The sequence below is a fragment of the Cervus elaphus genome, chromosome X (assembly GCF_910594005.1).
Source record: "Cervus elaphus chromosome X, mCerEla1.1, whole genome shotgun sequence".
In the NCBI taxonomy this organism is placed as follows: Eukaryota; Metazoa; Chordata; class Mammalia; order Artiodactyla; family Cervidae; genus Cervus; species Cervus elaphus.
This window is the reverse complement of record NC_057848.1, coordinates 58039055-58063655: the sequence shown is the minus strand read 5'-3', so window position 1 is coordinate 58063655 and position 24601 is coordinate 58039055. Positions and strand designations below refer to the sequence as shown.

Genomic DNA, 24601 nt, shown 5'->3' with positions numbered 1-24601 from the left:
GAATTGACCTAGGCCTGGGTAACTTGAACGTGCATGCTTTCCAAAGTCTAAGATGACAAGAAACAAAGCACAAGGTATGTGCAAGGGCCTAAGAAGTAGAGCTAGGCATTGCGGGATGGACACGGATAAAGAAAGACATAGGAATACGAGCAGAGATTTCATGACGTCAGCTGGGCCTTGGCAAATGGACAGTTTCCCACCAGTAGACCTCCCTGAGAGGAATGGCCAATCTCCCCGTCAATCATCGCAGGCCCACCAATGACAATGTTGGGAGGCGGGGGCGTGAAACGTTGTGGAAGAAACCCTAGCGCGTGCCTAAGCTCTTGACTGTCTGGATTGTGCTGTGGGGGCTTCCGTAGACCGTTTTCCTCGGTTAGGATTTAACATGGCGGCTCCCTTTCCGGAGATCGCAGATGTGTAAGTTTTACTAACTTTATTCGTATTTGGCCGTATGGGGTGTGATTTGGAGAGTCGGGTAGATGGTGTGTCCTCATGGACACTTTGACAGACGTGTCTGCGGGCTCCTGGGTGGATGGCGGAGAGGATCTCTCAGGCACTTCTGGGTTTGGTGTTCGGCATTATTGAAATGGCATGATGAAACTTGAAGAAGACGTTCTTTGTTTAAAAGTGGGTCTCGGAGCTTCCTTCCCAGTTGTGGTCTTACTGCTTTGTCGTGTTTGCGGCTTCAAGTGAGGAAAGGGCGGGAGCCTTTGGCTGGGTGGGTGGGGGTGCCAGACAGTCTGACTGGTGAGTGGCGGCCGCCATGGAGCTGATTCTGCTTTCTATTGTAGGGCGTTTGGGGTGGATATATCGTTGCCGGGGCTTGCTTCAGATGTTGATCTTGGCCATTTTGGTGACCTTTCTTAACCATTGAGGGTCTTTCTGTTCTTTCCCACGTGAAACGAGACAGTAAGGCTCTGAGGGATCGCGTGTGGTGTTAGGACAGCTGACGGCCCTTGGCTGCCTTGGTGTTTTGTGGATCAGGGGAAGGGGAAGTTTGCCCCAGCCACTCATGTTACGAGCTTCCAACTTATCTAATTTTCCTGCACCTGTGTTAGGCTGTCCATCTGTAAGCAAGTCTCCTTGTAGATCTGTATAATCACTGTTTCCTTCAGGACCTGGTGATGGCAAAATCGAGTACTGGCCAGCCGATGGGCCTGTAAGGAGAAGAGAGTGGACTCGGAATTAGCTGTCCAGACCTGCCAGATGAGTAAGTGCAACCTTATGTTCTGTGGGGCCACAAATCCTGGGAGGAGGGTAGCATCCATCCCGTCAGCTGCAACATTTTTTAACATGGTGTTGAAATGTCTTTCCTGAGTCTCTAAGATAGGAACTTGCAACAATGTCAGGATCACTCCCTGAGCGCTGCTCAGACACTATGTTTATAATCGATGTCTTTAACTAGTCAGTGGCATCTTGTTCCAGTTCAGCGTGAGTGCCATTATTACAGACATACTGAATTTATTAGAATGTCACCTTTCCAAAAAGCCTGATCTTGCCATGTTCACATCAGAGTTCGGATCTGTCTTTTTATCCTTTTGGATAACACTTGTAACACCAGGCAGACGCAGGTTGGACTGGATGGGATTGTGAAAAACAAATTTCAGGAATCCAGAGACTGTGGGAGTGCTGGTTTTTTGAGGTCAGGGAACATGGATTTGAATGTAATTTCAAGTCAGCTCTATTTAGGAAAGGGGAGAAAGATGAGGCCTGTACACCAAGTGAGTGGCAGATCATGATAGTCTCCCAGTCTATTCCCACTATAAGTGGGTGGGCATTTACTTTGCAGGGGTCCTGGAGATGTAGGTTAACAATTCAAGTAATATGCAGGTCAAGACTTCATTAAATATTTACCCTTGTGCCATTTGTGGGGGTGGGGGTGCGTGGGGCACAATACTGTTATTTTTTGCCTTGCAGATGTTGCTGAGACAATGCATCGTGTTTCATTAAAAGTAAATTTTATGGAGAAGGCAATGGCAACCCACTCCAGTACTCTTGCCTGGAAAATCCCATGGCTGGAGGAGCCTGGTGGGCTGCAGTCCATGGGGTCGCAAAAAAAAAAAAAAAAAAAAAGTAAATTTTAGTGTCTGAGTCTGACTCTTTCTTACTGTCATCTTTGAGCCTCAATTTCCACATTTGCCAAATGGGAATCACACCTTGCTCTCATGGATATCTCTTGTATGGTTCTTGTAAAGTGCTCAGCACAAAGGAGGCACTGAAGGGGTTAGCACACCATTTCCAGAATGTGGGAACAGATCACTGTGGCTTCATTTAGCTCGTCTCCCTGCCTGTCCAGGCCCCCATTTCAACCAAACGTTTGTTTCCTTTCACAGGGCCAGCAAATTTCCTCAGATATTACAGGGCTTCTGTTTGGAAACCAGCCTGTTAAATCCTGCTGTGATGCCAAGAGGTAGCCCAGCAACTCATACCTTGCCTTACTCTGAACAACTTACTTGTGTGACCATCTCTGACGCCTTATGCCGAAGCTGATCTGGCTCAGCACCAAAGTTCTGGCACCACGACAGTGCTTGTTAACTGGCAGTGCCAAAAAGGTCTCCTCGCTTTCATTGTCTGTGAAACGTTACTTCTTTTCTGGGCAGTGGTTAATTTGTTGAAAATCTCTGGAAGAGTTTCCACAGTTGGGGTGGGGGGAAAGCGCTCTATAGAAATATGAACTGCTCTAAGGTGCATTCCAAGACACTTCTAAGCTCTAGTTTCATGGAAACCTCGGGCTCCTGTGTTGCTTTATTAGCACGGGTTTTATCCACAAGGTGGCATCACAGAACCTGAATTTCATTCACCGAAGGTTAAAAGACAATCCACATTTCTTTGTGATTGGAAACTAAAGTATGTAGTTTTAAGAGGCCATGTTTAAAAACTCTGTGTTTATCCCTGTAATTGGGAAAATTACTTTAAAGCTGTGAAAGATGGGGGTCGTGATAGCTTCCTACTCAGTGAAAACCTGAAGCCTGAGATACTTAGAAAAACCTGCCCTAAGCCCATGTTCCTTCCCCAGGTAACACGATGATGATCAAAACTGCCTGTTTCCTAGTCAAGACAATAGTGAAACTTAAGGATAACCGTGAGGCCTTCCTCCCCTTCCACACACACTTGTTCCCACTGCCCATCAACGTCATCTTGGCTGACTTCATTTGAGGCAGGGGTCAAGAAAACCTAAATGGATGGTTTAAGAGGTCAATCTGCTGTGTAGTGGCACTTCAAAATAAGTCACAAGGTTGAAGATGTCAAAAAGTTGACTCTCCAGTTGGTGCCAGTCTCACAGATCAGGGCTCTCATGGAAAGAGAAGGTAATCCTCTTCTGAATTTGAGATGGAATCTAGCTTGCTGGTTCTTTCCCAGGAATTCATTCCCAGGCCAGCCATGTCACTTAGGCTCATGAGACAGTACCTAGTGAATGTCTACTCACTCGTGGGAATGTGAATGTTCTAGAAATTCTTGGTGTGATGTATTCCTTTGGATACATACCACAAGTGGGATTGCTGGACTAGATGGTAGTTCTGTTTTGCATTTTTTGAGGGGCTTTTATACTGTTTCCCATAGTAGCTGTACCAAATTAATCTTGAACTAGATGAGTTTCATGAGTGGTTCTCAGGCCACTTTTGATTGTCGGTTCTTTTCAGGAGAAGTGCTGTAGAGATTAGAGGCTCAAAGTGGGAAGGAGTTCCCTGATCAGGAAAGATGGAATGACTGACTAAAAATAGACCTTCATTAGGGTGCCTAAATCCCAGAGTTGGGGAAGGGGCTGGGAAGAGTGACCCTCTGTAGAGCTGCTGTGAGAGCACAAGGAGAAAGCTTGATGGGAGGACATAGGCCCTCAACGTGAAAGGTGCATTGGACTTTCTGTGGTCAAAAGTGTCTCCTACCTATTTCTCAATCCCTGGTACTGCCTGGGATCATTGTAGCAAGGGGACTGAAAATAATAGTGCACATCGCTGAGTATGACATGACAGTGGATTCCTTTCTGGCAATGGTGAGACTTTCATGATGAAGGCTTTACCCTATGTGACAGCATTCCTCAGAATTCTGGACTTCACTGTTAGGGATGTTCTTGTGTTCCTGCTTCAGTCTGTGCACTGCCTTAGGCTGTGAAAAGCATCTCAGGAAAGGTGACCTTTCCCCCTCCTATACTGTGGCCTAAAGTAGTAGTCTGAGAGGATCTCCTGGGAGGCGCCCGCTGATGTTGACTACAGTTGGTTGAGTAGACCACTCAGATCATCTGTTGAGACTACCTGTGGCCATAAAGAGGCACATGAATGTGAACTGGTGTTGCTGGTGTATTCTACTGATATACCAACTAGACACTTCTTCCTTTGACACTCACACGCCTCAGGTGCCTTGCTAAAGTCCTAAAAGGTGCATATTGGCAATGGCAGCATGTGGGGTATGGGAAATGTTGAGTCTGGGGCAGAAGTTGGCGGTAGCCTGATGTCAGAATTCTGTGCCATTGTGCCAAGCGAGGGCACACTGGGAATCCTGAGGAGTCCCAACTCTGTTTGTCAGAATGTGGTTGGAACTTTGCACATTCACTTTCTGCACTCTTCCACTGAGCACACTCTGCACATTGGCTGGAAGGCAGACATCCGATGGGTCTAGTCAGTGAACTGTCCATGAATCCGGGGCCTTTTGCTTCCTTTGGGGCATATGCCAATGAGCGTGGATGTGTAGGAATCTCCCGAGTCAGGTGCCCCAGCTGGAGGATGAAGCCCTTGTATTCCTCTTGCTGGAGAGGGCTGCATCCCCAGGCTGTAGCTGTCTCTACCACCCGTGTGTCTGCTAGAAAGCCTTTCTAGCAGAAAGGCTGGCTGGTGGTTGCTCCTCTTCCATTTGGGGTTTCCTGTTGGTGGCGGTGACATTGCCTCAGGGGAACCTTCTCTGCACTCTCAAGGAAGAAGGTGTTGTTGGTCAACAGTGGAGGGACAGTTATGCATTGTTTGTGGTGTTGTGCTACTGGAGTGGGGGAGAGGAAAGGGGAACTCAATTGGGGGAGGGACAAGGCCTGATGGTTTCCCCATGTCAGGCTTTTGCTTTCTCTTGATTCGGGAAATTTGGGCCCAGCAGGGCTATGAGGAGGCGGCTCTGAGAGTATAAGGAAAGATTGCCAGTGGGGAGGACAAGGGTCTTTGGTGTGATGACTGTGGTGGGCATTGTGGGTTCAGGGCTCTTTCCCCTGTCTTCTTTCTCCATTCTCATGCCCTTCCTATGGGTTAGCATAGCTGAGGCACAAAAATTAACAATGGACCCTGATGGATATACTATAAGAAGTTACAGCTTTGGTATAAACTAGGACATTTATTATGGGAACAGGATTGTTTTCGATTTTCCCAAGTGAATTGTGATTTTGTCAGCAAGTGAAGGCTTTGCTGTCTCTTTCTTGCTCTGTGTTGCCTAGACCTGTGACAAATGGCTGTTGTGGAAGGGGAACTCTTTGTCCAGCTGTACTGTTGCACAGTATATAATCTAAGGGAGTTCTGAGAAGGGACTGCTGTTGTTTACACTATTTTTTTTTTCCCGGTGATATTTTCTGTCCTTTTCCTGTAGCTTTATGGGCTCTTTGTCACTGCTTTTTCTGCCAGGTCCCTGAAAGAACACTCATGGTTTTTCAAATTCCCAAGAGGCTTATTTAACTTACAGAAAAGATTTCCATACATGCAGAGAGTCAGAAATGGCAGCCTATTGCCTGGAGAATCCCAGGGACAGCAGAGCCTGGTGGGCTACCGTCTCTGGGGTCACACAGAGTCAGGCACGACTGAAGTGATTTCGCAGAGTCAGACAAAGAACTGACCACACTACAGTTTTTGAGGAAATGTGAGAAAGAAGTCCTCGTCCCTTTTCAGCATGAGCAATTTAATTTTCCTCATTTGAGTGTCCCTTACAATGTGCTCCCCGTGAGATCCCAGGTCCCCTGGGGATCTTCACCATCTCTCCAAGTGCTGATTCTAAAGTTCTGGCCACAGCCAGACCTGGGCAGAGGAATTCCTCAAGAGGAACTTGTGGAAACAGCACCTGAAGGACAAGTAAAAAGGATGAGTGACTGCTTGTCCTCTAGGAGCTTTTAAACCATACATATGTCCTCAGGGCGAATTCTGTGTGATCAATAAGATCACTGGGGATGAGGATGAAAAGTACAAACCTTCTTTAGAGAAGGTTTAAGTCACTCTGCTGACATCAGCAGTCTGTTGGCAAGCGGAGCTGAGCTTCTCTCTCACTGTCCCTTTCTCAAGTACTCTGAAGGAGCAGAGATTTGATCTCCAATTGGCAGAGGTCCGATTTTTGTGTCTTGTGGTGCACAGGACCTGCTAGAATACTTGGCAGGAGGCAAGGACTCAGATCCGCCAGAGATTTACCTATGGAATTTTAGTGTGCGGCTCTGTCAAAAAGAGTGGTCAGAATGAGTCAAATTTGTGCATTCCTGGACAGTTTGAATGGTCTCCTCATCCCGATGCATTTGAATTTTCCCTCCCAGTCCACTATGCTGACTCCAGCATGCACCCATAATGGGTTACTGAGTGTCACCACCGAGGGACCTCACAGTTTTGATTTGGGTTGGCTTTCTGAGCTTCCTTTGCTTCTCCTTATTCACGTGCAAGCCTACTATATTACCTCTTATCAGCTTTGGAAAAGAGCAGCAGTGGACCCACTTCAGTGAATCCTAAGGAGATTCACTGGTTTACCCATCCTCCCCCATCAGTCAGACAAAGCACCTTCCAGAATGCTGAAAGGCCTGTTTTAGATTTTCCTCTAGTAGGTTGTCAGAATACTGAGCTACAGGATATAGGATATAGTTAAAGCCAGGAACCAAGCACCTGTGCATCTCCTCCAGACCCCGGAACTGATGTGTCCTGAAAAGGCTAAGAGAGTGGATCTTGATTTGTCATGTTTTTATTACTAAATACTACTAATAATAAATTATGAAGGTAGGATGAAACTTCAGAGTGGATGGGTGTGTTTATGGTATAGATTATGGAGATGCTTTACAGATGTATACTTATCTCCAGACTCATTCGATTGTATACATTAAGATGTGTACATCTTTTTGTATGTCAGTCATTGCTCATACCTCAATAAAGGGGTTTAAAAAATAATAAAAAAGAACCTTCCATGGTCACAAATGAGTGTCACCTCCCTCCAAGAGTTTTTATAGTTTAGAACTGAGAGGGAAGAATATTTCTCCTTCGGGAAATGGTTAATGCCATTTACAGCTTCTGAATTATGGTTTTGCCTTGGTTTCTCTATATATACATAGTATCTGCATTAGTCGTCTATAAGGTTAACCTTTAGTCCATAGGATTTTGAATTTCATAGAATCTCAGCAGTTCTACAGAAGTCTACGGCCTCATGCGGAGGACCTTGTCTCAAGGAGTGGCCCTGTGACATCAGCGAGTTGTCATTTGACCAGAAATTGACTTTGGGGTATTGTGCCTTTGGGAATGGCTTGGACTTTAGGTTGTTTTCATTTTGTATAATATGTGCTTTTGTGCTTCCTCAAGAAATCTTTAAAAATATTGTACCCATGGGGGCATGTCAAAGTGCGTGTGTGCTGTTTTTGTATTCCAGATGCTTGAAGGCACTGTTTCAGGCTGATTGGTCTCTCTAGCAGGCCTCATTTCTCTGAGACCTTCCCGCAGCCTTCTCTTTTCTGTGCCACTGAGTTTCCTGGCCGTAGCTACTTGGTTTGGAATACTTTTCATCTTATCCTAGTTGAGCCAGTAATACTTTTGTTATGGTTTGGGACTAGACCCGCAAGAATGAGTGAGAGCCTGCAAAGGTTCACTGGTAACCTTTCACAGCAGAGAATATAAAAAGACATACTGTTGGGACTTGCCCAGCAGTCCAGTGGTTAAGACTCCATGCTTCCAATATAGGGGGGAGGGGGTTCAGCCCCTGGTGGGGGAAATAAAATCCCACATGCTGCATGGCATGGCGAGAAAACAAAACAAAAAAAGAGGCCATGCAGCTGAGTTTCCCTGATTTAGCCTCATTTCTGTGTCTTTAAAATGTATTTGTTGCTTAAGTTTCTCGTATTTTGTTAAATACCAGTGTTGTTCCAATAAAATTCATTTGCTTTAGAAGATCTCACTTGTTTGTTTTAATTATTCACAATGAACACCAGCATGACCAAGGAAGCTGCGGCTCTGTCATTTGCATTATCACCTGAACCAGGGCAGAGCTCTGAGCTCTGGATTATGATGCATTAAGAACAGGTGGCAAGAGGATGGGGTCTTCAGGCCATGCTAAAAGTTCCCCTGTTTGTTAAGCTCGCCCCTTTGTCTAGTGATGTATTCCCCTTAAAGCTAGTCACTCAGTCGTGTCTGTGCAACCCCATGGCCTCTAGCCTGCCAGGTCCACTGTCCATGGGATTCTCCAGGCAAGAATACTGGAGTAGGTTGCCATTCCCTTCTCCAGGGGATCTTCCCACCCCAGGGATCGATCCCTGGCCTCCTACATGACAGGCAGATTCTTTACCATCCGAGCCACCTGGGGAGCCTGATCCCCTAAAGGTAGCAGGTAATCTAATACCTCCCTATGAGAAGTGATCCTTTTAGCCACTTCATGAAAGCCATGAATGCATATTTGGGGATATGCTGTGCATATAGTGTTTCCAAGTATTAGTTCTCTATAATTAAGAAGAGTGTATGTTATATAATAAATATTTCTGTCTGGCTCCGTAACGGCAACCCACTCCAGTATTCTTGCCTGGAAAATGCCATGGACAGAGGAGCCTGTTAGGCTACAGTCTCTGGGGTCACAACAAGTCAGACAGGACTGAGCAACTGAGCATGCACATACTACCCCATTCCATTGATGGACTATTTCTGTTTAGCCCAGCTTCTGTTGCATATTTAGCTTATCCCCCCCCCCCCGCCCCCTTGCTATTATGATCAATACTAAAATGTGAGAACCTTGTCTAAACATCATGGGGTACTTGCCCAATTCTTCAGTTTTGAAAAATTAAATCACTGGAGCCCATCATACAGAGTGAAGTAAGCCAGAAAGATAAAGGTCAATACAGTATACTAATGCATATATATGGAACTTAGAAAGATGGTAACGATAACCCTATAAGCAAAAGAGAAAAAGAGACACAGATGTACAGAACAGAATTTTGGACTCTGTGGGAGAAGGCAAGGGTGGGATGTTTCGAGAGAACAGCATGGAAACATGTATCTTATCTAGGGTGAAACAGATCACCAGCCCAGGCTGGATGCATGAGACAAGTGCTCGGGCCTGGTGCACTGGGAAGACCCAGAGGGATCGGGTGGAGAGGGAGGTGGGAGGGGGGATCGGGATGGGGAATACGTGTAAATCCATGGCTGATTCATGTCAATGTATGACAAAAACCACTACAATATTGTAAAGTAATTAGCCTCCAACTAATAAAAAATAAATGGAAAAAAATAAAAGAAAGAAAAAAAAGAAAAATTAAATCACACTTTTTGTTTTGTTTTTACCTTAAACATGACATGGCAGAGATTAACTCATGAGAAGTTTCATAGAGTAAGGATGCTCTGGACTATCTGAAGATTACTGATCATTTCATCAGGCATTTCCTTATGATCTTATGCTGTACTTGGAAAGCAAGGAAATCATATCTCATGTGATCATTCGGGAACAGTTTAGGATACGCATCCACTATTGCAGAAAGATAGGAAGGCAGAACCTACCTGGACTCATGGGCCACTCCCCAACCCTCTTCCCCCAAATTTCATTCCAACTGCAGTAAATTCACTTTTAATAGGTTTTAATTTTTAATCAAGATAATACATGCATATAAAGGATTATAAAAAAATCAACCAGTACAAAAGGGCATATAATGAAAAGCAGTGAATCCCCACCTACCCTTCTTAGCTTTTGCTTTCCCATTCCAGAGGCAAAAACTTTACATGTCTGTTTAGATGTTAACTCCATTTTTCCTAGTAATATGCTTTTCTTACTATTTGTTAACTTTGATGAAGTGAGACATTTTCTGCTGCCTTCCTGCTGTCTCCTGGGTTTTCCTGCCCCACTTCCCTACCATTGTATCACTATTTTTAAGTTTCCTGTTGGTTAACTCCTTCAGTTCAAAAATGTAACCCCTGAATCTGCCTTATTCTTTCACCTGGAGACTTCCTAGTTTAGGAGAATAACACCACTATTCCCTTTCCTCCCCTCTGGTTGCCAACCTGTTGCCTGTACTTGTCAAAGTTGATTACCATTCCCATTCTGTTCTATGACCATAATTTAGTCTTCCCTGATTTGTCTAGAGATTTACTCTCAAAACGAAAAAGCGTAACTAATATTTCCTCTGTAATGTTTATTTAAACACTGTTCATTGAATAGGGATGTTGAAGCTATGAATGGATTTTCTGTGACTGCAGAGTCTTGATCCACGTATGCCAGTGTTCCGATTCCTTTTCTCACACTCCCCGCAATGGTTGAAAACTGAGGTTGCTTCATATAGGAAGCATGTTCTCCTTGTACAGTTTGAAATGTTTGTTTTCCCCTGAAGGTTCTGTTTTTTCCTTTGGGGGATGAAGACAAGTATGTCTTCCAGATCATGTGATCAGTTTCCTCCAGCTTCCATCCATCTATGGCCTAGAATTGATTTCATCCAGCGGGAAGTCCTTTCACTTCTTTTTCAAATTTGGAAGATTTGCTTCCTATTTGGACCATTCTTGTGCAGTTTAAGTCCTTGGTAACTTTTCCTTTTTTTTCTCCTTTAGCGCATCCTGTGCTCATTGTAATTTCCCAACGTGCGTGCTCATTTTATTCTTTACCAGCTGAGCCACGAGGGAAGAAGCCCTTTATGTACAGAAGAACTTCTTAAATATTTCAGAGGATTTTCAGATTTTTAAGTTCTGTTCCTTGAATTAGCTACTTCCTTGAGATTCAACTTCTCGTTTATTTTAGAGTTTCCTGGTTAGACTGCAGGCTTTCCACAAATAATGATTTCTAGCTGCGCTTTTATATAAAAAGATGAGGCGACAGCAGGACAGGTCGGCAAGTGTGAAATCTTTAAAAATATTGTACCCATGGGGGCATGTCAAAATGCTTGTGCACTGTATTTGTATTCCACAGGATGGAAGGCACTGTCTAAGGCTCACTGGTCTCTCTAGCAGGCCTCTTTTGTCTGAGACCTTCCCACAGCCTTCTATTTTCTGGGTCACAGAGTTTCCTGGCCTTAACTACTTGGTTTGGTACACTTTTCATCTTATGCTAGTTGAGCCAGTAATACATTTTTTATAGTTTGGGACTAGACTGGCAAGAATGAGTGAGAGCCTGCAAAGGTTCACTGGTTACCTTTCCCTGCAGAGAATATAAAAAGACATACTGTTGGGACTTCCCCAGCAGTCCAGTGGTTAAGACTGCATGGTTCCAATATAGCGGGGAGAGGGTTCAGTCCCTGGTGGGGGAAATAGATCCCACATGCTGCATGGCATGGCCAAAAAAAAGAAAGAAAGAAAAACACACTGCTGAGTTTCCCTGTGCTATCTCATTTCCGTGCCTTTAAAATGTATTTGTTGCTTAAGTTTCTCGTATTTTGTTAAATACGTGTGTTCTTCCAATAAAATTCATTTGCTCCAGAAGATCTCACTTGTATGTTTTTATTATTCACAATGAACACCAGCATGATCAAGGAAGCTGCAGCTCTGTCACGTGCATTGTCACCTGAACTGGGGCGGAGCTCTAAGCTCTGAAGTCTGATGCATTAAGAACAGGAGCGAGTGGCAAGGGGATGGGGTCTCCAGGCCATGCTAAAAGTCCCCCTCTTTGTTAAGCTCGCCCTTTTGTCTAGGGAAGTATTCCCCTTAAAGTTGGTCACTCAGTCGCATCCGATTCTGTGCGACCCCATGGCCTGTAGCCCGCCAGGCTCCTCTGTCCATGGCATTCTCCAGGCAAGAATACTGGAGTGGCTTGCCATTCCCTTCTCCAGGGGATCTCTCCACCCCAGGGATCGATCCCTGACCTCCTGCATTACAGGCAGATTCTTTATCATCCGAGCCACCTGGGGAGCCCTAAAGATAGCAGGTAATCTAATACCTCCCTATGAGAAGGGATCCTTTTAGCCACTTCATGAAGGCCGTGAATGCATAGTTGGGGATTGTGGAGAAATCTTCTGATACTCCCAAGGGCAAGGAGAGGTAGGGTGACCGGCATGGTTCTATAGAAGATTCGTTCAGAAGTCAGTAGGACCAAACTAGAAGCAGCAAGCACACAATCAATTCCTGCTGAGGCCTGCATTACAATCTCGGTCCCTTGTGCCTGAGACATCTTTTATTACACCACACCACTAGGTCTTCTAAAGACTTTGTAATAGCAGAATTACATTAGCTAGTGGGTAGAAATTTTTGGCATTGTTCATTCTTTAAACACATCAATACAGCTTCCAGTTCTAACTGGAATTAGACATGCAATTAACTAAAATTGTGTGTCTTACGTGTATAGCTTACCATGGTTTAAACATTTCAGCAGGGCCTTCCTCAGTGGTCCAGTGGCTGAGACTCCATGCTCCCAATGCAGGGGGCCCAAGCTCGATCCCTGGTTGGGAAAGTAGATTCCACATGCCACAACTAAGATCCAGCACAGCCAAATTAATTAATATTAAAAAAATAAAAAGTTATTTTTTCCCAGCAAATGGACTGTGGTCAGTAACCCCCTGCCCACCCCCACAGGAAAGGAGAGTAAGACTGGCAGTCCGATATGCCTGTGGATCTTCAGGGAGGCTGGGTGCCTTTCTCTTCCTGGCATTTCATAAAGATCTTGGGCTGAAGGTGGCAGCAATTTTGTTCTTGCCATTCAGTCTAGAGGGCACCAAGCTTCAATGTCTCATTTCCTGCCCGAGAGGTTCATCAGGATGCAGAGCTCAGATTACATCATTTTTCTCTAATTGCAGCTTGAACTTTATATCCCTTTGATTATCCTCTCCTGCTACAGAATGAGTCTCACATAAAACTGGAAGCCATTTCCCATTGGCCCTATTTCAGGTCAGTGGGTATGATTTTACTTGAGGCATTTGCATTTAGACTGCCAAACACCATGAAATCCCACTACAAAACACCATGAAATCCCACTACCATTCTGATCTTCAATGACACGCCAAGCCTCACAGGAAGCGCTTTCCATGGAGGCGGGCCGAAGGCAGGGGTGGGCGGGGACGGGAGCCGAACTGTTGCCTGCGTAGGCCCCGCCCTGAAGAGCAGATGGTTGCTAGTGCGCAGGCACAATATGGAGGCGGAGCTAGGGCTGTAGGGGTGGGAGAAGAGGGCTAGGGGAGGGGCGGGGCTAATGGCGATAAGGAGGCGGGATCAGAAACGAGGGCCGTGGCCTCGGTTTCCCCAGGCGGGTGGTGGGTGAAGGGCAGGGGCCAGGGGTATGAGGGCGAGGCCCGCTGCACTTGGAGCAGAGGAGTCAGCCAGGTGCCCACCCTCCCAGCCGAGTCCGCTACTCACTTGTCTTTCTGAGTTCCTTGGCTTGCATGAGGTTCTGTGAACACATTTTCCTGCTTCTTCATGCATCTCTCAGACAGATTATTGGCAACTACGCTGCAGATGTTGCCTGCGACATGAAAGGGAAAGCCCCAAATACTAGCCAGCATAATCCCAAGCAACGTGTTCAAAGAGTGCACCGTGACCAGGAAATGTAAGGAAGGTTGAATGCCAAGAAAGCTCTTAATTTTCTATACCAAAAGACGAAAAGAAAATAATCATCTGGTCATCTGCATCAGCTTTGAAAAGATAAAAATGAAGGGTTATCTGATGTTACCAGAGGCATTTGACTTTACTCTATTACCAATAGCAGAAAATCAAATTGCCACTCAGATCATTAAGTTACTTTCTCTGACATCATCATCACATATATGCACATAATTCGCTGTTTACTTAGGGCAGTGACACTCCAATTTCTTTCACAAATCATGTGTTTTTATGAGACAGTGCTAAAGGCCAACCTCTCTGGATACCCACAATAGCTCAACCCGAAGAGGAGGTGACTCTTGTTCCAAATGAAATTATGTAATTAACTAATCTGTTTGGAGTTGGGATTTTAGTTGAACTCTTACTTAATGTATTGCATATATATTGGAACAGTGAAGGGAATCTTAGATTTATGGATTTTATCAGTTTCCTTTTTGAAAAATCAATAGTTTTACTATTCATGAAGGTTTTACTCACTGACTGCTTTTTTCCCCCTCTCAAGTCTGTTCTTCCTGTCTTCTGCCCCTTGATCAATGAAAGAGCTTTTCTTCATATTATTTAGGTCAAGCACCTTGTCATTCTCCTTGACTCCTCCTCCTCATGTCGCACATGAACTCCATCAGCAAATCCTCAGCTCTGCCTTCAACATATAAGCAAAGGGCTGCACATCCAGGGACAGGAGGAATTGCTGTGGCCTTCTTTTCAGACAATTCACCACCGTCTGTATGTGGAAATATGAACCAATACCTAGAAGCTGAGTCCCATAAACAGAATATGGACTCATAAAAAGACATGAGCTAAGATATAGAAACAAAGTCAGTATGTAAGGTATGTGCTTACTCAAGTTGTATGAATCCCTTCTAATCCACTAGGGTGAACACAGAATCAAAAATGGGTGTAAAGGAAACATCTGTGGATTTGCAAGGGGTTAGAATTTCAGGTCAGTGTGCTCTCTCCATATCCTAAGAAGAGTAGAAAATCAAAGGAATCTCCTTTCTACCCCCAGGAGAGTAGAGGAGACAAGAAGCATATAGCCCACAACTTGTTGTGCAAAGCTGGGCAAAGTTTAGATGCAGGATTAGAGTTTTAGACCATTGCTTGGGATCAAGAAAACTTTGTGATTGATGGAGGAAATTTTCACAATTGAGGTACGGGGAAATCATTCTGGCTTTTATGTGATTTAGCTTGAACTTTAGGCTAAAGAGAACAGCCTGTCTTATGACCTGTTTATCATGCAGTGTACATCTGCTTTAGCCATTCAGAAAAGAATTCATTATCCAGAAGTATAGTATGTCCACTTTGAAGGTAGGGATAAATGCTACCCTCTCCTATGATGCTTATGCTAGTATTCCTTTAAAGACAAGTTTTCCTTCCCAGATATCAAGGTCCTGCTGATTCACTCTGTAGGTGCTAATCTCTCCCTTTTGAGATCTTGAAGGCATGTACCCCTGCATGTTTCTGCTTCATGGTTCTTTTTCTGAAAAGATACAAACCTGTGATGAAAACCATGCTTCTCTAGCAAAGCTTCTGAGAATTCCTGATAAGCTGTTCCCTCGGCTATACTCCTCAGTTTGGCTCAGAGAACACTCGTTTCTATTCCTATTCCTGTTAGAGATCGTTTATTGGCTATTTGTGTTTAATTGATGGTAAACAAGGCATGGCTAGGCACCATCTGAATTAGAAGTGGTAACGTGACAGGGACCAGCGTTCTGAGCAGGTTCCGAATATTGGATCTTGGTTTGGTTCCAGTATGAATGGAAAGGACGACCTCTCCTCCCCCACCCAAAGATTGGTCATCATGGTGATACTTTGTTCTTTGGCAATATCTTTCATTGGAGGCACTATGAACACTCTGAAAACACACCTCTGTGAGGTTATCTACAAGACCTTCTACAACGAACACCCCCAAAAGACGTCCTTTTCATTATAGGGGACTGGAATGCAAAAGTAGGAAGTCAAGAAACACCTGGAGTAACAGGCAAATTTGGCCTTGGAGTACAGACTGAAGCAGGGCGAAAGCTAATAGAGTTCTGCCAAGAGAACGCACTGGTCATAGCAAACACCCTCCGCCAACAATACAAGAGGAGACTCAACATATGGACCTCACTAGATGGTCAATGCCGAAATCAGATTGATTACATTCTTTGCAGCCAAAGATGGAAAGGCTCTATACAGTCAGCAAAAATAAGATCAGGAGCTAACTGTGGCTCAGATCATGAACGCCTTATTGCCAAATTCAGACTGAAATTGAAGAAAGTGGGGAAAACCACTAGACCATTCAGGTATGACCGAATACAGTGGAAGTGAGTAGTAGATTGAAGGGACTAGATCTGATAGACAGAGTGCCTGATGAACTATGGATGCAGGTTCGTGACACTGTACAGGAGACAGGAATCAAGACCATCCCAGGAAAAAGAAATGCAAAAGAGCAAAATGGCTGTCTGAGGAGGCCTTACAAATAGCTGTGAAAAGAAGAGAATCAAAAAGCAACGGAGAAAGGGAAAGCTATACCCATTTGAATGCTGAGTACCAAAGAAGAGCAAGGAGAGATAAGAAAGCCTTCCTCAGCCATCAATGCAAAGAAATAGAGTGGGAAAGACTAGAGATCTCTTCAAGAAAATGAGAGATACCAAGGGATCATTTCATGCAAATATGGGCTCATAAAGGACAGAAATGGTATGGACCTAACAGAAGCAGAAGATATTAAGAAGAGGTGGCAATTAGTAAATTCAAAACAAAATTGAAATCGTTCCAGTCATCTTTTCTGACCACAGTGCAGTAAGATTAGATCTCAGTTACAGGACAAAAACTCTTAAAAATTCCAACATATGGAGGCTAAGTAACACACTTCTGAATAACCAACAAATGATAGAAGAAATAAAAAAAGAATACAAAATATGGGTAGAAACAAATGTAAATGAAAACACAACAACCCAAAACCCATGGGACACTGTAAAAGCAGTGCTAAGGGGAAGGTTCATAGCAATACAGGCTTACCTCAAGAAACAAGAAAAAAATCAAATAAACAACCTAACTCTACACCTAAATCAACTAGAGAAGGAGGAAACGAAGAACCCCAGGGTTAGCAGAAGGAAAGAAATCTTAAAAATTAGGGGAGAAATAAATGCAAAAGAAACAAAAGAGACCATAGCAAAAGTCAACAAAGCTAAAAGCTGGTTTTTTAAAAGGATAAATAAAATTGACAAACCGTTAGCCAGACTCATCAAGAAAGCAAGGGAGAAGAATCAAATCCCGAAAATAAGAAATGAAAATGGAACCATCTCAACAGACAACACAGAAATTCAAAGGCTCATAAGAGACTACTACCAGTAGCTATATGCCAATAAAATGGATAACTTGGAAGAAATGGACAAATTCCTAGAAAAGTATAACTTTCCAAAACTGAGCCAGGAAAAAATAGAAGATCTTAACAAGCACGGAAATCAAAACTGTAATCAGAAAACTTCCAGCAAACAAGAGCCCAGGACCAGATGGCTTCACAACTGAATTCTACCAAAAATTTAGGGAAGAGCTAACACCTATCTTACTCCAACTCTTCCAGAAAATTGCAGAAGAAGGAAAACTTCCAAACTCACTCTATGTGGCCACCATCACCCTAACACCAAAACCGGACAAAGATGCCACAAAAAAAGAAAACTACAGGCCAATAACACTGATGAACATAGATGCAAAACTCCTTAACAAAATTTTAGAAAACAGAACCCAACAACATATTAAAAAGATCATACATCATGACGAAGTGTGCTTTATCCCAGGAATGCAAGGATTCTTTAATATCTGCAAATCAATTGATGTAATACACCACATGGACAAATTGACAGATGAAAACCATATGATTATCTCAAGAGATGCCAAAAAAGCCTTTGACAAAATTCAACATCCATTTATGATAAAAACTCTCCAGATGGCAGGAATAGAAGGATCATACCTCAACATAATGAAAGCTATATATGACACACCCACAGCAAACATTATCCTCAATGGTGAACAATTCAAAGCATTTCCCCTGAAGTCAGGAACAAGGCAAGGGTGCCCACTCTCACCACTACTATTCAACATAGTTTTGGAAGTCTTGGCCACAGAAATCAGAGCAGAAGAAGAAATAAAAGGAATCCAGAGAGGAAAAGAAGAAGTAAAACTCTCACTGCTTGCAGATGACATGAACCTCTACATAGAAAACCCTAAAGACTCTGCCAGAAAATTACTAGAGCTGATCAAGGAATATAGTAAAGTTGCAGGATATAAAATTAACACACAGAAATCCCTTGCATTCCTATACACTAACAATGAGAAAACAGAAAGAGAAATTAAGGAAACAATACCATTCACCATTGCAACGAAAAGAATAAAATTCCTGGGGATATATCTACCTAAAGAAACAAAAGACCTATATAGAGAAAATTATAAATCACTGATAAAAGAAATCAAAGAGGACAGAAATAGATGGAGAAATACACCGTGTTCATGGATTGGAAGAATCAATATTGTGAAAATGAGTATATTACCCAAAGCAATCTATAGATTCAATGCACTCCTTATCAAGCTACCAAAGGTACTTTTCACAGAACGAGAACAAGTCATTTCTCGATTTGTATGGAAATACAAAAAACCTCGAATAGTCAAAGCAATCTTGTGAAAGAAGGATGGAACTGGAGAAATCAACCTGCTTGGCATCAGGCTCCACTACAAAGCCACAGTCATCTAGACAGTATAGGACTGGCACAAAGACAGAACGATAGATCAATGGAACAAAATAGAAAACCCAGAGATAAATCCACGTACCTATGGACCCCTTATCTTCGACAAAGGAGGCAAGAATATACAATGGAGAAAAGACAACCTCTTTAACAAGTGGTCCTGGGAAAACTGGTCAGCCACTTGTAAAAGAATGAAACCAGAACCCTTTCTAACAGCATACACAAAAGTAAACTCAAAATGGATGAAAAATATAAATGTAAGACCAGAAACTATAAAACTCCTAGAGGAGAACATAGGCAAAACACTCTCCGACATCAATCACAGCAAGATCCTCTATGACCCACCTCCCAGAATATTGGAAATGAAAGCAAAAATAAACAAATGGGACCTGATGAAACTTAAAAGCTTTTGCACAACAAAGGAAACTCTAAGCAAGGTAAAAAGACAGCCTTCAGAATGGGAGAAAATAATAGCAAATAAAGCAACAGACAAAGAATTAATCTCAAAAATATAGAAGCAACACCTGCACCTCAATTCCTGAAAAACAAACGACCCAATCAAAAAATGGGCCAGAGAAATAAACAGACATTTCTCCAAAGAAGACATACAGATGGCTAACACACACATGAAAAGATGCTCAACAACACCCATTATTAGAGAAATGCAAATCAAAACCACAGTGAGGTACCATTTCATGCCAGTCAGAATGGCTGCTATCCAAAAATCTACAAGCAATAAATGCTGGAGACGGTGTGGAGAAAAGGGAACCCTCTTACACTGTTGGTGGGAATGCAAACTAGTAGAGCCACTGTGGAGAACAGTGTGGAGATTCCTTAAAAACCTGGAAAAAGAACTGCCATATGACCCAGCAATCCCACTCCTGGGCATACACACCAAGGAAACCAGAACTGAAAGAGACACGTGTACCCCAATGTTCACCGCAGCACTGTTTATAATAGCCAGGACATGGAAGCAACCTAGATGCCCATCAGCAGACGAATGGATAAGAAAGCTGTGGTACATATGCACAATGGAATATGACTCAGCCACTAAAAAGAATACATTTGAATCAGTTCTAATGAGGTGGATGAAACTGGAGCCCATTATACAGAGTGAAGTAGGCCAGAAAGAAAAACATCAATCCAGTGTACTAACACATATATATGGAATTTAGAAAGATGGTAACGATAACCCTATATGCAAGACAGAAAAAGAGACACGGATGTATAGAACAGACTTTTGGACTCTGGGAGAAGGCGAGGGGGGGATGATCTGAGAGAATAGCATTGAAACATGTATATTATCAATTGTGAAACAGATCGCCAGTCCAGGTTTGATGCCTGAGACAAGTGCTCAGGGCTGGTGCACTGGGATGACCCAGAGGGATGGGATAGGGAGGAAGGTGGGAGGGGGATTCAGGAAGGGGAACACATGTAAATCCATGGCTGATTCATATCAATGTATGGCAAAAACCACCAGAATATTGTAAAGGAATTAGCCTCCAACTAATGTAAATCAATAAAAAACAATAACAATAAAATAAATAAAAAAAAAAAGAAGAGGTTGCAAGAATACACAGAGGAACTGTACAAAAAATATCTTCACGACCCAGATAATCACGATGGTGTGATCACTCACACTCACCTAGAGCCATACATCCTGGAATGTGAAGTCAAGTGGGCCTTAGGAAGCATCACTACAAGCAAAGCTAACGGAGGTGATGGAATTTCAGTTGAGCTATATCAAATCCTGATAGATGATGCTGTGAAAGTGCTGCACTCAATATGCCAGTAAATTTGGAAAACTCGGCAGTGGCCACAGGACTGGAAGAGGTCAGTTTTCATTCCAATCCCAAAGAAAGGCAATGCCAAAGAATGCTCAAACGACCGCACGATTGCCCTCATCTCACACACTAGTAGAGTAATGCTCAGAATTCTCCAAGCCAGGCTTCAGCACTACATGAACCGTGAACTTCCAGATGTTCAAGCTGGTTTTAGAACAGACAGAGGAACCAGAGATCAAACTGCCACCATCTCCTGGATCATTGAAAAAGCAAGAGAGTTCCAGAAAAACATCTCTTTCTGCTTTATTGACTATGCCAAAGCCGTTGACTGTGTGGATCACAATAAACCGTGGAAAATACTGAAGGAGATGGGAATACCAGACCACCTGACCTGCCTCTTGAGAAACCTGTATGCAGGTCAGGAAGCAACAGTGAGAACTCGACATGGAACAACAGACTGGTTCCAAATAGGAAAAGCAGTACGCCAAGGCTGTATATTGTCACCCTGCTTATTTAACTTATATGCAGAGTACATCATGAGAAACACTGGGCTGGAGGAAGCACAAGCTGGAAACAAGATTGCTGGGAGAAATATCAATCACCTCAGATATGCAGATGACACCACCCTTATGGCAGAAAGTGAAGAAGAACTAAAGAGCCTCTTGATGAAAGCCAAAGAGGAGAGTGAAAAAGTTGGCTTAAAGCTCACCATTCAGAACACTAAGATCATGGCATCCGGTCCCATCACTTCATAGGAAATAGATGGGGTCGATCGAATCAGTGGCTGACATTATTTTTTGGGGCTCCAAAATCACTGCAGATGGTGATTGCAGCCATGAAATTAAAAGACGCTTACTCCTTGGAAGGAAAGTTATGACCAAACTAGACGGCATATTAAAAAGCAGAGACATTACTTTGTCAACAAAGGTCCGTCTAGTCAAGGCTATGGTTTTTCCAGTGGTCATGCACGGATGTGAGAGTTGGACTATATTGGACTCTGTGGGAGAATGCGAGGGTGAGATGTTTCGAGAGAACAGCATCGAAACATGTATATTATCTAGGGTGAAACAGATCACCAGCCCAGGCTGGATGCATGAGACAAGTGCTCGGGCCTGGTGCACTGGGAAGACCCAGAGGAATCTGGTGGAGGGGGAGGTGGGACGGGGTATCGTGATGGGGAATACGTGTAAATCCATGGCTGATTCATGTCAATGTATGACAAAAACCACTACAATATTGTAAAGTAATTAGTCTCCAACTAATAAAAATAAATGAAAAATAAAAAAATTAATAAAACTATTGGTCTGTACATCCTTCAAAAAAAAAAGGAAGAAAGAAAGCTGAGCGGCCAGCCGCTGTCCCGCGCATCCTCGCGCGGCCGGCCTGGCGGGCGGAAGCGCCAGCGCACGGTGGGGCTGACGCGCGGAGCCGGCCGGCAGCAGCGCCGCCATGCCCGCGGACCACCGCCGCATCCCCGGGCCCGAGGAGTCGCAGCCGCCGCAGCTGTACGCGGCCGGCGAGGGTGAGGCGCCGGCCCCTCGCGACCCGGCGCGGCTGCGGCCGGTGTACGCGCGCGCATGGCTGCTGAGCTAGGCTAAGGGTTCGGCCTACTTGGAGGCAGGGGGCCCCCAGGTGCTGTGCGCCGAGTTGGGCCCGCGCCAGGCCGAGGGCGGCGAGCGCGGCGGCTGCCCGGCCAGGGCGGGCTGCGAGGCCCCCGCGGCGGCCTGCTCTGCGACTTCCGCCGCGCGCCCTTCTCGGGCCGCCGGCGCCGTGTCGCGCCGGGCGGCGGCGAGGAGCGCGAGCTGGCGCGGGCGCCGCAGGAGGCGCTCGAGCCGGTCGGGCGCCTGGGCCGCTACCCGCGCGCGCAGCTCGAGGTGTGGGCGCTGCTGCGGGGGTACGGCGGCTCGGCGCTGGCCGCCCTGCTCACTGCAGCCGCGCTCGCCCTGGCCGACGCGTGCGTCGAGATGTACGACCTGGTGGTGGGCTGCGGCCTGAGCCGCGCGCCGGGGCCCGCGCCCGCCTGGCTGCTGGACCCCACGCTGCTGGAGGAGGAGCGCGCCGCCGCTGGCCTCACCGTTTGGCGCTCATGGCGGTGCTCAAGCAGGTGGCAGGGCTGCTGGGCAGCGGGGAGGGCGGCCCGACCGAGAGCTGGGCGGAGGCCGTGCCCCTGGGGTTTGAGGGCTGCCAGCGCCTCTACCCCGTTCTCCAGCAGTGCTTGGTGCGGGCCGCCCGCCGGAGGGGTGCCGCCGCGCCCCTCTGAGCCCGAGACCCGAGTAACGACGGACGCCGAGGACCGAGCCGCCGCTGCCGCCACAAGGACCCGCGCCGTCGGCCTGCGGACTGCGTGCGCGGAACTGCAGCTGAGAACTGGGAGCACCGGAGAGGGTCTGCCGAGGCGTGCTCAGAATAGCTGTGTTGGAGCGATTCTTTCCAGACTGCTTCGTTAAAGAAACCTTTCTAATTGAGTTGACTCCCAGCCACGACCCAGTTGAAGGAACCTGCCAGTGCATCTTGACTCCTAAGTTGGAAAGGACTTCCGCTGGACTCATCGGGAAACCTGGAGCTGTTGTCCTGCAAGGGATGGACCCTATCCAGGCCAGCCGGGGACTCTCTCCTGAATAACTGGGCTGCTTTTGAGAGCGGGAACAAGGGGGCTGTGCCTTCCACGTACATCTGAGCCCAAACAAAAGCGCTTATAATCGGAAACATTCTTCTGTCGTTTTTGGTACCGACTTTAATGAGTAAGGCTCTTCCGAGCTGGGGAGTGTGTTCTCAGGGCTTGGGCCAAGCATTATCTTTCATGTGTCCTGGTGTCGCCGGTCCACCAGCGAGACGGCACCTGAACTGCCAGGAGTGAGAGTTTCTGGATGCTGGAGATGGAGTCTGGCCATTCTGTAGGGCAGAGGGGTCTCTCTGACCACGAGGGTGGGCTCTGCCGTGAGTGGCTCCTGAGCCCTGCAGGTCTGTGCTCAGGTCTGAATTGGCAAAAGGGCCGCCTGGGGTCCTCCCTGCACCAGCTTGGTGTGACCTGAGCGTGTGTGTCTCAGGGGCCTGCTCAGCTCTAGGAAAGGCTGGCTTGAGGCAGCTGAGAGACCAGAATGAGGCCTGGGGACCACACCAAGAACCCCTGACGGGGGGAAAAACCCAAACTTTATTTGCCCCCAGTGACATAATATATAATTCCAAAGCAGATCTGCAATATCTAGAATCACAGCAGCAAGGAACAAGACAGAAACAAGGCACCTACAGGACCGAGGCCGAGCCTGCTGGGCGAGGGGCTGGGAGGCCATGAAGTCAGAAGAAGGCAACTGGAACTGAAGAAGGGTTAGCCCAGCTTCAAAGTGGCCGCGTGGAAAAACAGGGCAGAGACCTGTGGGAAGGGGCCAGTTACATCCCATTAGATGGACATTTACAAAACCCTATCAACCCCCAGATGAGAGTCTTCCACATGAGATGGGAGGCAAACCACACACCATATATGCAGTTCTGTGTCACTGAAGAAACCCAAGTTTAAAAATCTATGTTACTCGTGTATTACCATATGTGAAATAGATGACCAGTCCAAGTTCGATGCATGAAACCGGGCACTCAAAGATGGTGCACTGGGGCAACCCAGAGGGATGTGATGGGGAGGGAGGTGGGAAGGGGGTTCGGGATGGGGGTCACAGGTACACCCGTGGCTGATTCATGTCAATGTATGGCAAGAGCCACCAGAATAGTAAATTAATTAGCATCCAAGTAACATAAATTAGTTAACAAGAACAACAGCAAAATAAAGCTGAGTGCCAAAGAATTGATGATTTTGAACTGTGGTATTGGAGGAGACTCTTGAGCATCCCTTGGACTGCAAGGAGATCCAACCAGTCCATCCTAAAGGAGATCAGTCCTGAGTGTTCACTGGAAGGACTGATGTTGAAGCTGAAACTCCAATTTGGCCACCTGATTCGAAGAGCTGACTCATTTGAGAACACTTGATGCTGGGAAAGATTGAGGACAGGAGGAGAAGGGGACAACAGAGGATGAGATGGTTGGATGGCATCACTGACTCAATGGCCATGGGTTTGGGTAGACTCCAGCACTTGGTGATGGACAGGGAGGCCTGGAGTGCTGTGGTTCATGGGGTCGCAAAGAGTCGGACACGACTGAGTGGCTGAAGTGAACTGAACTGAGGTTATCTATACTATTATCCCACTGGAAATTCCTTCATATTGTGAACAATGATTCGTCAGAACAAAATGGTTCACTGAGAATCTTAGGATATAGACTCAGAGTGGCCTTGGATGTCTTCTAGTGCTATAGCCTGACTTGCATAACCAGTCCTCACCCCAAATTAGTCTTTTCAAGACTTAACTCTAATGTGATTGTATTTGAAGATAGAAAGTTTTGGAGATGAATTTAAAAGAGGTCG

The 24601-nt window shown here is 45.4% G+C and overlaps 1 long non-coding RNA gene and 1 pseudogene across 1 annotated transcript; both read left to right on the top strand.

Annotated features, from left to right (window-relative positions):
* Window positions 1-303: 303 nt before the first annotated feature.
* LOC122690850 lies at window positions 304-8090 on the top strand. Its single transcript, XR_006340122.1, has 3 exons — window positions 304-417; window positions 1116-1210; window positions 2334-8090. It is a non-coding gene; the product is annotated as an uncharacterized LOC122690850 (long non-coding RNA).
* Window positions 8091-21578: 13488 nt separating this feature from the next.
* Window positions 21579-22453, top strand: LOC122690639 (annotated as a pseudogene).
* Window positions 22454-24601: the final 2148 nt, after the last annotated feature.